The 11,914-nt window shown below is 41.2% G+C and overlaps 2 long non-coding RNA genes across 2 annotated transcripts in view; one reads left to right on the forward strand and one right to left on the reverse strand.

Moving 5' to 3' along the window:
* The window catches only part of LOC116704564 (uncharacterized), a 16,021-nt gene extending 11,650 nt beyond the window's left edge, over positions 1-4,371 (forward strand). Inside the window, exons 2-3 of the long non-coding RNA XR_004335715.1 lie at positions 477-479; positions 4,356-4,371. This is a non-coding gene — a long non-coding RNA (uncharacterized LOC116704564). The remainder of the gene's footprint in view (positions 1-476; positions 480-4,355) is intronic.
* The window catches only part of LOC116704562 (uncharacterized), an 18,214-nt gene extending 7,191 nt beyond the window's left edge, over positions 1-11,023 (reverse strand). Inside the window, exon 1 of the long non-coding RNA XR_004335714.1 lies at positions 10,966-11,023. This is a non-coding gene — a long non-coding RNA (uncharacterized LOC116704562). The remainder of the gene's footprint in view (positions 1-10,965) is intronic.
* Positions 11,024-11,914: the final 891 nt, after the last annotated feature.

The raw sequence follows: 11,914 nt of genomic DNA on the forward strand, positions 1-11,914 counted from the left end.
CAGGACGACGAGCGCCTTGCTCCTTTTATTGTCTTCAGGCAGGTGAAATTAACGAGTGAAAACTAAACAGAAAGAAAAGGACAGAAGCTTAGTCTCCTGGACAAAAAATATCTGTAGCCTATTAAGATATATCAGAATATACAACACATGAACAATGTGCTAACTACCCATTCACGCACATGGCGCTAGCATGACATCAGAGTGAAGCTAATAGCGTTACGTTCACACACATAGCGCTAGCATAAACCTCGAGAGAGCATCGCTAGCAGAGACGCGCGATAAACATTGTGCATTGAATGATGAATGAATTAACAAGGTTTACTAACTTACAGCTACAGGAATAATGCAAGTAGTAACGACAGAAATAAATACTAAACTTACAGCCAATGCTTTCGTGGGAAAAATCAATAAGGAGTCCACTTCGAGTACCATGTTTTCTCCGGCATAGTTCTTCTTCTACTATTTAAAACACGTAGCGTGTCATGTTTTCTCCGGCATAGTTCTTCTTCTACTATTTAAAACACGTAGCGTGTCATGTTTTCCAAAATAAAGGTCACTGAAAACTATTCCTGCGTGTACTTTACTACATATAATAGAACACCTAGTAAACTTACATAGAACACTTTAGAATAAAAAATATTCTTAACTCTGAGGGCAGAACACTCCCTGTGCGCCTGCTTTACCCACTGAACCCACCCGACCACATCATCGCACTTTTATAAAACCTATGAATGAGTCATTGATTTGCCACGGCAAATGCCTGCGGACCACAAAGTCCACCAAGCAACATCAAGAAGTGCATGTTAAATAGCTTCATAGTCACAGGGAAATAGGGTTAATGTGCTAATGGTAAGTTACTGTAAAGATATACTGTCAGACACACTTAATTATTTCTGTTCAAAAACTCTAAAGGGGAAACATTACGCACAAGTTTCCTGTAGCTTTTTTAATTAACTGACAACGAAAATCTTTTTTTTAATTTTATATTGCTCTAAGGCCATTTTTGTTGCAAAAAAGGAATAAGAACAATTAAATGTCTATGGTTAGCATCACAATTTCTGCCTTAAACTGCTGAAAAAACAACTGTGAAATCCTTAAGGGAATACGTTATGGTCCATCAGCTTGGCTATAAAGTCAATGCCACGGGCTGCGTTTCAGTTGTGGTGAAAATATTCTAGTCTCTTTGAGACACATCACCACCGTGTACCATGCATCCACTTGCTGGCAAGCGTAAAAATAAAACATGAACCACTAACGTCTTTGAATAAATTAATATATTCCATGAAATTGCCACGTGTCTCATCTGCTCCACTGTAGGGATTTCATCCTTTCAGAAACAGAAATAAATGAATTGAATGTTAAGTATCCCTCAAATGTCTTTACAGAAATAAGTTCATCCAGAGTAACAACAGAGATCATAGTGGGCATATTCTCGGCACAGTGTGTACATGTATGAATTATGAAGAACAATATTGAATAAATCCTCAAATTTACACTGCAGAAAAGTTGAGTTGTATTCCGAGCAAAGGAAATGAACAAGGAGCTTTGGCTGAATAATGGAATATTGTATAGCAGCGCTGCTCCATTTCGCACGGATAGAATTTCAGCCTGCAGTGAACGCTACGAGCTGAAACTCACCTCTCTGTGAGGCGTTTCGATGAGGAGATGATTTTACCCTAAAGCGCTGGCACTTTACAGGGTCAGTGCCGTCTGTAGTGTACGTCATATTAGTCATTCACTGCTTCCACCCATCTGCTACTTCATATCCGATTCAACAGCTACAAAGCAAGGACCCAACACAATTATATCAGGGCAGGGTTCTCCTTTCAGCCAATGTTAAGAGGGGGGGAAATCAATGGCTGCTTATCTTGTCTGCTGTCACACAACAAGAACAGCAGTTAGCAGTGTGCTTTTCCACACAGACAATGATACATGGGCAGGCTGGGAGTTTTAATGCTACACAGTGTCTGGTCAAGGGATTCACTCAGCCTGGCAATATGTAAGGCCATCAATGGTTTACACTCATGAGGCAACGCTGTCTTTCCTGCTTGTTCTCCCAGTCAGAAGAAGAGGAGGCATCACTGCCTGGCAAACATGAGTGGCAAGGTGTTGAGTTGAAGGTGACAAGAAGAGATGTTCCAATACCATTTTTTCTTTGCACATACAAACTTGCTTATCGGCCGATACAGAGTACCGATCCAATACCAGCGCGTTAACATGCCTTTTCTTTAATTATCTGCTTTGACAGCCAGGCATTACGGAGTAAATAATGTCTGGGCTAAATCACGTGGTATCGGATGGATGCCAAGACTCACATACTTGCCGATATCAGCAATTAGACAGAGTGTGATCTCAGCGTGGTATCAACTCACACAGTGTTCAGACCGGTCAAGGCATTGCCATCAGTGGCATCTGGAAAACATCTGTCCAACCTCTGTGCAGCCCTCCATGCAAGTGTTTATCACCTAGCATTTTTGTATGTTTGCTGTATGAAGAAATAGTGTGTGTGTGTGTGTGTGTGTGTGTGTGTGTGTGTGAGAGAGAGAGAGAGAGAGAGAGAGAGAGAGAGAGAGAGAGAGAGAGAGAGAGAGAGAGAGAGAGAGAGAGAGAGAGAGAGAGAGAGAGAGAGTAGGGTTGTACTCTTCCAAGATCGGAGAAAATGTTTTCAAGGCAGACATAAGATTAAGTGTTTTTTCCCCCAAAGTGTGTTCAAAGAAATGACATCTATAGTTGCAGCCAATTAAAATTCATGGACAAGTGGTGAAAACAATCACTCTGAATAACATACAGGGCTTCAGGATGGTGCAGAAACAAACACTTAGGTTTCTTATTCAATGTGTTTCTCTGTGAGCTGTTTAGACATTGCATTCAAAATTGGAAAGATTATTGTTATTCATATTGTGGAGAAATGCGACAAAGTTTTTGGTCCAATAACATCCAAAATATTACTAAATTACATGGATACTTCCATATTTGTTTTATCTCATTCTCTTTAAAGAGATTTGGTGAGGTTTAAGTTAGGTTTAAGTACGGTGTGCGACACAACCTAATCCACCTTATATCTGGTGAGTCAGTGCCAAAAGTGGAGGATTCATATGTCAGACAAACCGCATATTTGTGAGATCCGGTCAAAGCAATGATTATTATTCTGTTACACGTCTATTTCAAGCAAAGACTTAAGTCTTACATTCAACAAGTGATGAAAACCTGGTCAGCAAGCTGTTGATGCAGGGCAAAGGGTTTCTGACAGGGTCCGCAAGGGTCCTGCTCAGCACCAACATAATTGGACTCCACTGAGTGCCAATCACAGGGAGCCAGCAGGAGCCTAACTCCCCCAGTGCAGGTGAAGCTCCACCACTGCTCAGGCAATCAATGTTGGCTTTAGTGTATAGTAGATGATTAGTGGTATTGATGCGGTCAGGCAGGGATGGCTGCTATTTGACAATACTACGTGACTTAACTGAGCTGACCTATGAACGGTCCTGTGCTTCCACTGCCTGATTTGGACCAGCGCTGTTTTGTTTGTATGCATCGTAGCAATGTGTGTGTCTGGATTTTTGAATCAATTTCTTCTTACGGAGGCGCAGAATGTAAGTGTTGGTTGGCCATCGCAACTTTTTGGCCAAGACAGAGACGACGGGAGTCCAATTCTGGATGCGTAAAACCCCAGAATATGGTCAACATCTTTGTTAATATTTGAGAGTTTAAATAATGTGACATCAAAATGTCAGCCGATATTCTTCCCCCCCGCCTTTTTTTTTTTACGTGAACACAAGATACACGAACATTTTTGGTAGTGCTGTCAAATGATTAAAATATTTAATTGCGATTAATCGCATTAATGTCATAGTGAACTCGCAATTAATCGCACATTTTTATAGATTCTAACTTAGACTTAGACTTCTTTGGGCGGCTGTGGCTCAGCGGTAGAGCGGTTGCCTGCCAATCGGAAGGTTGGTGGTTCAATCCCCGCCCCTGCAGTCATTGTCGAAGTGTCCTTGGGCAAGACACTGAACCCCGAGTTGCCCCCGGTGCTGCGCATCGGAGTGTGAATGTGTGTGAATGTTTATCTGATGAGCAGGTGGCACCTTGTACGGCAGCCCCGGCCACAGTGTATGAATGTGTGTGAATGGTGAATGTTTCCTGTAGATGTAAAAGCGCTTTGAGCAGTTGTTAAGACTGGAAAAGCGCTGTATAAATACAGCACTTTTTTTTTTTTTTATTAATTAATTATTAATGTCCCTTGATTTGTTTTTGTCCCATTATTTTTTTTTCTTATTTTTATACTCTTATCAACATGGAAAAGTCACTTTGTGCAACTACTTTTTTCAATTGAAAACAACATTGACATATAGCATTTTGTAGTGTTCAAGCGACCGAAATGGGTTTTCTCAGGAAGGTGGCTGGCATCTCCCTTAGAGATAGGGTGAGAAGCTCAGTCATCCGAGTAGAGCCGCTGCTCCTTCGCGTCAAAAGGAGCCAGTTGAGGTGGTTTGGGCATCTGGTAAGGATGCCTCCTGGGCGCCCCCCTAGGGAGGTGTTCCAGGCACGTCCAGCTGGGAGGAGGCCTCGGGGAAGACCCAGGACTAGGTGGAGAGATTATATCTCCAACCTGGCCTGGGAACGCCTCGGGATCCCCCAGTCGGACCTGGTTGATGTGGCTCGGGAAAGGGAAGTTTGGGGTCCCCTACTGGAGCTGCTGCCCCTGCGACCCGATACCGGATAAGCGGCTGAAGATGGATGGATAGTATTGTCCATTAACACTGTCCATTAATAAAAGGGTGAGAAAAAAAACGCTTTGACGAGGGGCGAAGCAGAGAATTGGCATCAGCTGTGTGCTTGGGCATAAAGTGGTATTTCAGACTGGACGTGCTGCAATGATAGCTCAGCTCACAACAACAAAACACACAGATCACTTTGGTCTTGTCAATGGAACCATTTGGCAACTTTTAAAAAGTTAACTTTCCATCCAGAATCTTATCGGCGTCCATTTTGTCGTCTCGCACTCGCCATCTACTCAATACATAACGTTACTACTCTTTGGTCGGCTTGCAAGCCCAAACAGGTGTGTGTGGCATGCCTGTTGTTCTGTTTCCAGTCTAGCTAGATCCCGGTGTGGTGTTGTAGTTTTTCTAACGTTACCAGTTGTTGCAACAGCATGTGAAGAAAACTACAAAGTTTGCTAGGCCATAAAGAACGTTAATCTCGCAAGTAAAATATTGACGCTGTTAAAATTTGTTAATAACTCATTTAACTAACAGCACAATTTTTTGATAAGGATCCTTTTAAACGTGGTTATTAAACAAAACGTACAGCATATTTTACAGATTGTTGTGGGTAGATGTCGCCAGCGGCCGTAGTAAGGTGGGTAACTGGAAGGATGAATCAGACGTTGGGTTTTCAGTGAAGAAGGGAATGTTTATTTCTCCCAATTAAGGCCAAAGGTGAAATACATAATACAAAAATATCAAAAAGTATAATAATAATCTCAGACTTTCAAAATAGAAAAAAACGGGACTTGTGAGTCAAAAGAACAAAAAGCAAAATACAACTAAGGAACAGCTGTTTACCTAGTGCCTTTTACTACACTGGAATCGGCTAACACCAGACTTACGTCTAATTACTTACAGCCTTTTCCTATATTTGAGCTGACCCAAACCAAACTGTCGCTCCTTCCCAATCTGACTCTCACGTGTAACTGAAACCTGTCTATTAAATACCCTGATAGCACACCCCTGAAATGGATCAAACCATTCTCAATAATGACACGGGTGGCGCAGGCGGGAAGTATACAAACGGCTTTAACAACAGCCAAAACGCTATTCAACGTACGAGATCCTCGTAGTAATTAAATACAATCCTAACAGGTTTAACCTCTTCAGGATATGTCAGTTTCCCATAAACCGTTTATATCATAAATAGGAACACTTCCGGTGAACTCGAAGTCCACCCAGCTATAAAAGCACCTGTGTATAGGCAACCTCCCTTTTGCAAGTACGTCATAGGACACAGGTAAGATACATATATTGCACATATAATGACTGTAATAACAAAATAAACAAATAGCGGATTAACCAAAGAACCAATTGTCATGTGATTATTGTAACTCAGGAATACATAAGGCAAGGCAAGCAAGGCAGCTTTATTTGATAGCACATTTCAGCAACAGGGCAATTCAAAGTGCTTTACACACAATCAGTTAAACAGATAAAACACAAGTACAGACAGTTAAAAATCATAAGCATTAAAAACTAATAAACACATGAATAGCAGTTAAAACAAAATAGAACATTAGGACACATAAACACAAAATAAAGTTACAGTGCAGCATAAGAAATTTAAAGAAATGAGCATCATTTAAAGAAAGGCAGCATCAAAAAGAAGGTCTCAGCCTTGATTTAAAAGACTGAGAGTAGCAGCGGATCTACAGTTTCTGGGAGTTTATTCCAGATATGAGGAGCATAGAAACTGAAAGCTGCTTCACCCTGTTTAGTTCTGACTCTGGGGACAGAAGTAGACCTGTCCCAGATGACCTGAGAGGTCTGGGGGGGTCATAGTGTAGTAGCAGATCAGAAATGTATTTGGACCTAAACCTATAGGGATTTTAAAACTAGCAAGAGTACTTTGAAATCAATTCTTTGAGACACAGGAAGCCAGTGTAAAGACTTCAGAACTGGAGTGATGTGATCCATTCCTTGGTCTTAGTGCTGACTCGAGCAGCAGCGTTCTGAATCAGCTGTAGCTGTCTGATTGATTAGATAAGAAGATAAGAGGATGATGATGGATAAGAATGATTAACAGATTAGAAAGTTAATGGATTCAACGTTGTATGCATATATCACCGTAGTCTTAGTTGTTCAAAGTGCGCACTAGAAAACCATGTGATAATTGTAGAGCTGTGAAGATGAATGGAGTAACGGATAAAGCTAAACACAATAACAACAAACAAACAAACATGTGGTCACACACATTAGCATATCATTATCAATCTTTGAAAGTCAATGTCCAAACGTTTAAAGTTAAAGTAGCGCATCGCTACGGTGACGGTCGCAAAGCGCCCTGTCACACAGATAAAAAAAACTAAAAACTGATCTAATGGAGACACTCCCCGTTTCTCAATGTCATGGATCCTTCCTTGGTAGGACTAGTTCCTTGGTAGGACTAGTCCTTCCAAGGTAGGAGCATTCAGAGGCTAGGTCAGAGTCGTCCTTAGCATTCGGAGAACACGTACAATGGAACAGGCTAGCAAGAGCACGTCATTGCATAATGGTGTCAGTGAAAAGGCTGCAATAGATCTTTTTCATGGATGACATGTTGACATGTCATAGTATGAAAAGCGCAGGTGTATTAAAAACATAAATGATGGCTGCATTCCACTTAGGAGACGCCCTGGTATTGTGCACGTGGACTCACTGAAATAGCTAACTGGGAAACCTAATGGAATTGAGCCATCGTTAAGGTTACCACTTTAAGCTGTGCTTCTCTCACTATGACAAGTTAAAATGTCAGCTGTGAAAATGGTCCATTTAACAGTGGACAACAATGGATGTGCTGGTAATTTGTTTGCTGTACAGCATCTTTGCTGAGATGGAGCAGGATCTGTTGAGGGAGCATCGGTATCAGGCTGCCCGCAGGAGGAAGAGGAGGTTGGTGTGTCGCCACCTCTGCAATGTTGAAATGTAATGTTGAAACACGAGCAAAGGTGAATAAGTAGCATTGCAATAGCTAATAGGCCAACGTTAACTCATTATTCAGCATTTATTTATTTTTTACAACCGCTATTATGTTATGTCTATACATGTTAAAGTTGTGGGACTTAACGTTATTCATCGTCACCTTTTATGGAGAAAAATCGTATCTATATGTGGCATTTTAAGATTAACAGCGTGTGCTTATACTTAACTACTATAACTTACAACTGTACTGAACGTTACTATTATACTAGACCTATTAGTTTTACTGCTGGTGGTTGTATTGTAACATTAAGCTTATTGGCTGGTAACTTTTAAAACAAATGCGGTGGTAAAATATGCGATCAACAGAAAAAGGCTTAATGAAGTAACAATAACAAGGTCAACACGCTGTTAATGAACCAGTAAAAGGGAACAGGTTTAAATCCCCTCTCTGCAAATGAGTTTTGAGCCGATATGTTTTAATAGTTTATCCCCAAAAATTAAATCATACATAAAGCTTCCTCTATTCATGTTACACAGGCGCGGCATTACTGTGCCATCAATGCCACAGTGCCAGTACTGCAGCGGTACTATGGAGGTGAGGACACCCGCCCTGACTTCAGGCTGGCCAGAGAGGCCATGCAGCAGCTGAGGAGGGACAGGCAGCACGGATGGGGGCTGACCCTGGAGCCACTCGTGTTCCTGTTCTGGCAGCCGGTTCAGCCTACAGAGTTGTCTCCAGGGTCTTCTGCAGGCCTCTATCCACGGTGCACAGAGTGGACCACAGGATGGTGGATGAGGTGGTGGCTGTGCTGCCCCAGTTTGTTCACTTCCCCCGCACACAGGAGGAGCTCCAGGTGTTTGGGGATGGCTTTGCTCGCTTGGCTCATCACCATGCATTTAGCAAGGCAGCAGGGGAAGTAGATGGCTGCCACATAAGGATCAAATGTCCCGGCGGCCCTGATAGTCACGACTATGACAACAGGAAGCTCTTTCCCTCCGTGGTGCTTCAGGCCGTCTGTGACCATCAGGGTCCCTTTATGGACATCTTTGTGGGTTACCCAGGAAGTGTGCATGATGCACGCATTCTGAAGCCCCATCTACACTAGGGTGATTTACCCTCCACCTGGGTATTTTCTCCCAGCTGATGGTGGCTACCCATGTCTACAGGAACCCCTGGCCCTTATCACACCATATAAGAGGCCATTAAAAGGCATGGCAAAGCAACGGTTTAATTACCATCATTGTAGAGGTCGCACAATCATTGAGCGTGCCTTTGGAATGATGAAAACCCTCTTCAGGTGCATCTTTTTAAAAGCACTTGAAGCACATCCACAGTTTGTCCCTAAGGTAATAAATCATTGCAATATTTCTGTAGTTAATTTGTTAATCAAATCTAAATATACTACTCAAAACAACAGTTCATGCTTAACATTTTCTTTTTCATTTTTCATAGCTCAATAAAGTCTTGTCTTCTTTTGCTCTACCTTGCGCACAGGTTGTGACAGCATGTGTTGTATTACACAACATTTGTGTTGGTGTAGGGGATGAGCTGGAAGAGGCTGTGGAGGAGGAGGAAAACCAGCCACCTGTGGAGCGGGATGGTGGGAGGAGCCGGAGCGGGGCAGCCTGGCGGCCCGTGCTCACAGACGAGGTGTCTCCGTTGCATGAGGCACCTCTTGACCGTGACTACTTTTCTCAGGTGAATAACTAAAAGTGTGGAAGATGGCCTGCTGCGCTTACATCCAAGTACATAAAAGAAAGTTTGTTGTTTCTAACACTATTAAGACAAATAACATACCTCGAAGTTACCAGCTGAAAATTATCCTTAAAGTACTCCAACGCTGTAACCAACATATGAAGTCCTTTAACAACGCCATAGGTAAACACTCATACACAGGGATGTCAGTTAAGACCATCATAAAGTACATGACTAGTACATTTTGTTTACCTTCATGATACAATATTAAATATACTGCAACTGTATGAGATATAGGGATGAGCGAGTACAGCATTATCTGTATCTGTATCTGTATCTGTTTACCACATGAATAATCTGTATCCGGAGCCGTACTCGGACTGGGCGGGGCCTGAAACCGGAAGTGGGTCAGATTTAACCCGGAAGTGGGTCAGGTTCTCTTGAAATGTGCGGGGCTTTAACCGGTATGTTAAGTTAAGCATGCAATTGATATGAGTTGATCAAAATTTTTTATATTTATTGGCTGATTGAAAACTATTTACATGACAGCATCAAGGTTCAGATCAATGGTGTGTCATGGTAACAAACAAATATATACAGAAACGTTTTGCAAACATGAAATACAACACATGCGGTTGCAATTATGAAGTAAAATGTAATGAACAAGAGTTTTCATACTCAATATAACTTTCTTTTTTTAACTTTTTAATTTTTTGTGATCAGTGTGATTTTTTATTTTGTTTTTGGTTCTTTTTTATATTTCTTTTATTTCCACACAAGCAGTGATGTAGTGGAGGCTAAACGCACGTAAACGCCGTTTATGCACCGCCAATTTGGAAATGGCGTTTACCACTCACAAGTGCGTTATCACTCTGAATAGTCCCAAACCATTTAAATTAACTTATGTGTTTTTAGTTTCATATTGGTTCATTATTACTTTCATAGGTTGTTAAAACTAAGGACGAAGTAATCATATTGCGCGTGTCATAATACTGCATGTCAGCGCTGCCTGGAGGAGGTTGGCCATGGTGTGGGTGTCTTGAGGTCCCGGTCGCAACGCTGCCTTGAAGTCGACGTTGGGGGCTTAAAACATCTAGCAGTAAGCAGCAGTCAAAGATTTGTCAGTCACTCTATCCTACATTAGGCTATGTCTCATGTAGTTAATGATGAATGGGTTTTAAAAATGGATATCCGTCATTTTTTTAAGCGCCGCCAAGACAGCAGCCCTCCTCCTGATGCCAGCAAACGGTCTCGGAAAGAAGCCCAAAGTGAGTGAGCTCGGAAAACAGGACTCAACTTCATGTTTTTGAGGTTAATTTGGTTAATGGCAGATTCATGCCACCTACTCAAAAAGCCACGGCATTGATTAGGTTAGCCTACCCCTTTCATACATGAAGTTGCAGGTCACCAAGCTACCTTTTCCCATTAGTGAAATGCAGGATATATTGTCTGATAAATAACTGGATATTATTTCATTCTCTGGCCACTGGAAGTTAGTGACAAGAGGCTCCCTTTGCTAGTCTGCTAGCTAGTTATTGTTGTCGCTCTAGCTGTTCGTGGTTTCGCGGTTAAGGTAAACGTTTCTATGGTAACAGTGAGTTGGACCAATCAGAAACGTTGCTGTTACGCTTAGGATTATGGGTAATATAGTTTTTCTACGTAAGATAGTGGATAATTGTTTTTCTTATAATGTTACAAGGTTGATATCATACAGACTTATAGCTTCATAAGGAGCAGAAACTGGGTTTCTACCTTGGGTGGTTTATGGCTGATAATCTAAATTCGTATGGAGACAATCAATGGGATTTTTACTTTATATATCTATATATACATATATATATATATATGTATATCTATAGATATATATCTATATATCTATATATATCTATAGATATATATACACAAAAAATACTACAGAATTTATAGTTTACCCACCATTAATATGGGTAAAGTTTTCTACTAAGATAGTGGAAATTGTTTCTTATAAGGTACAAGGTTGATATATACAGACTATAGCTTCATAAGGAGCAGAAACTGGGTTCTACTTGGGTGGGTATGGCTGTAATCTAAATTCGTATGGAGACAATCAATGGGATTTTACTTTAATATCTATATAACATATATATATATATAGTATATCTATGATATAGATATCTATATATATAATATCATATTATATATAGATTATATACACAAAAAAGACTACAGAATGTATAGTTTACCCACCATTTTTTACCAAACCTCTGCACACAAGGTGTGTGTGTGTGTGGTGTGTGTGAGTGCCGTTTGAGTGAGTGTAAGAGAGGAGACAGAGGAGAGAGGGGGCGGGGGGGGGGGGGCAGCTGACAGTAAAAAAAAAAAATCTCGATGGCAGAGACGCAACGGGAGTTGCATTTAAACCAAGCAGCATGTCTGAAACCCACGTTCACCCGAAATCTACTGGTTACTATGTATAGGACACTTACAAACACGAAGTTAAAAACAAACCTGAAGCTGAAGAAACCCTGAAAGTTAACGGAACAGATCTGCAGACCGATTGATG

This window comes from Etheostoma spectabile, chromosome 16, assembly GCF_008692095.1.
Source record: "Etheostoma spectabile isolate EspeVRDwgs_2016 chromosome 16, UIUC_Espe_1.0, whole genome shotgun sequence".
NCBI classification, from domain to species: Eukaryota; Metazoa; Chordata; class Actinopteri; order Perciformes; family Percidae; genus Etheostoma; species Etheostoma spectabile.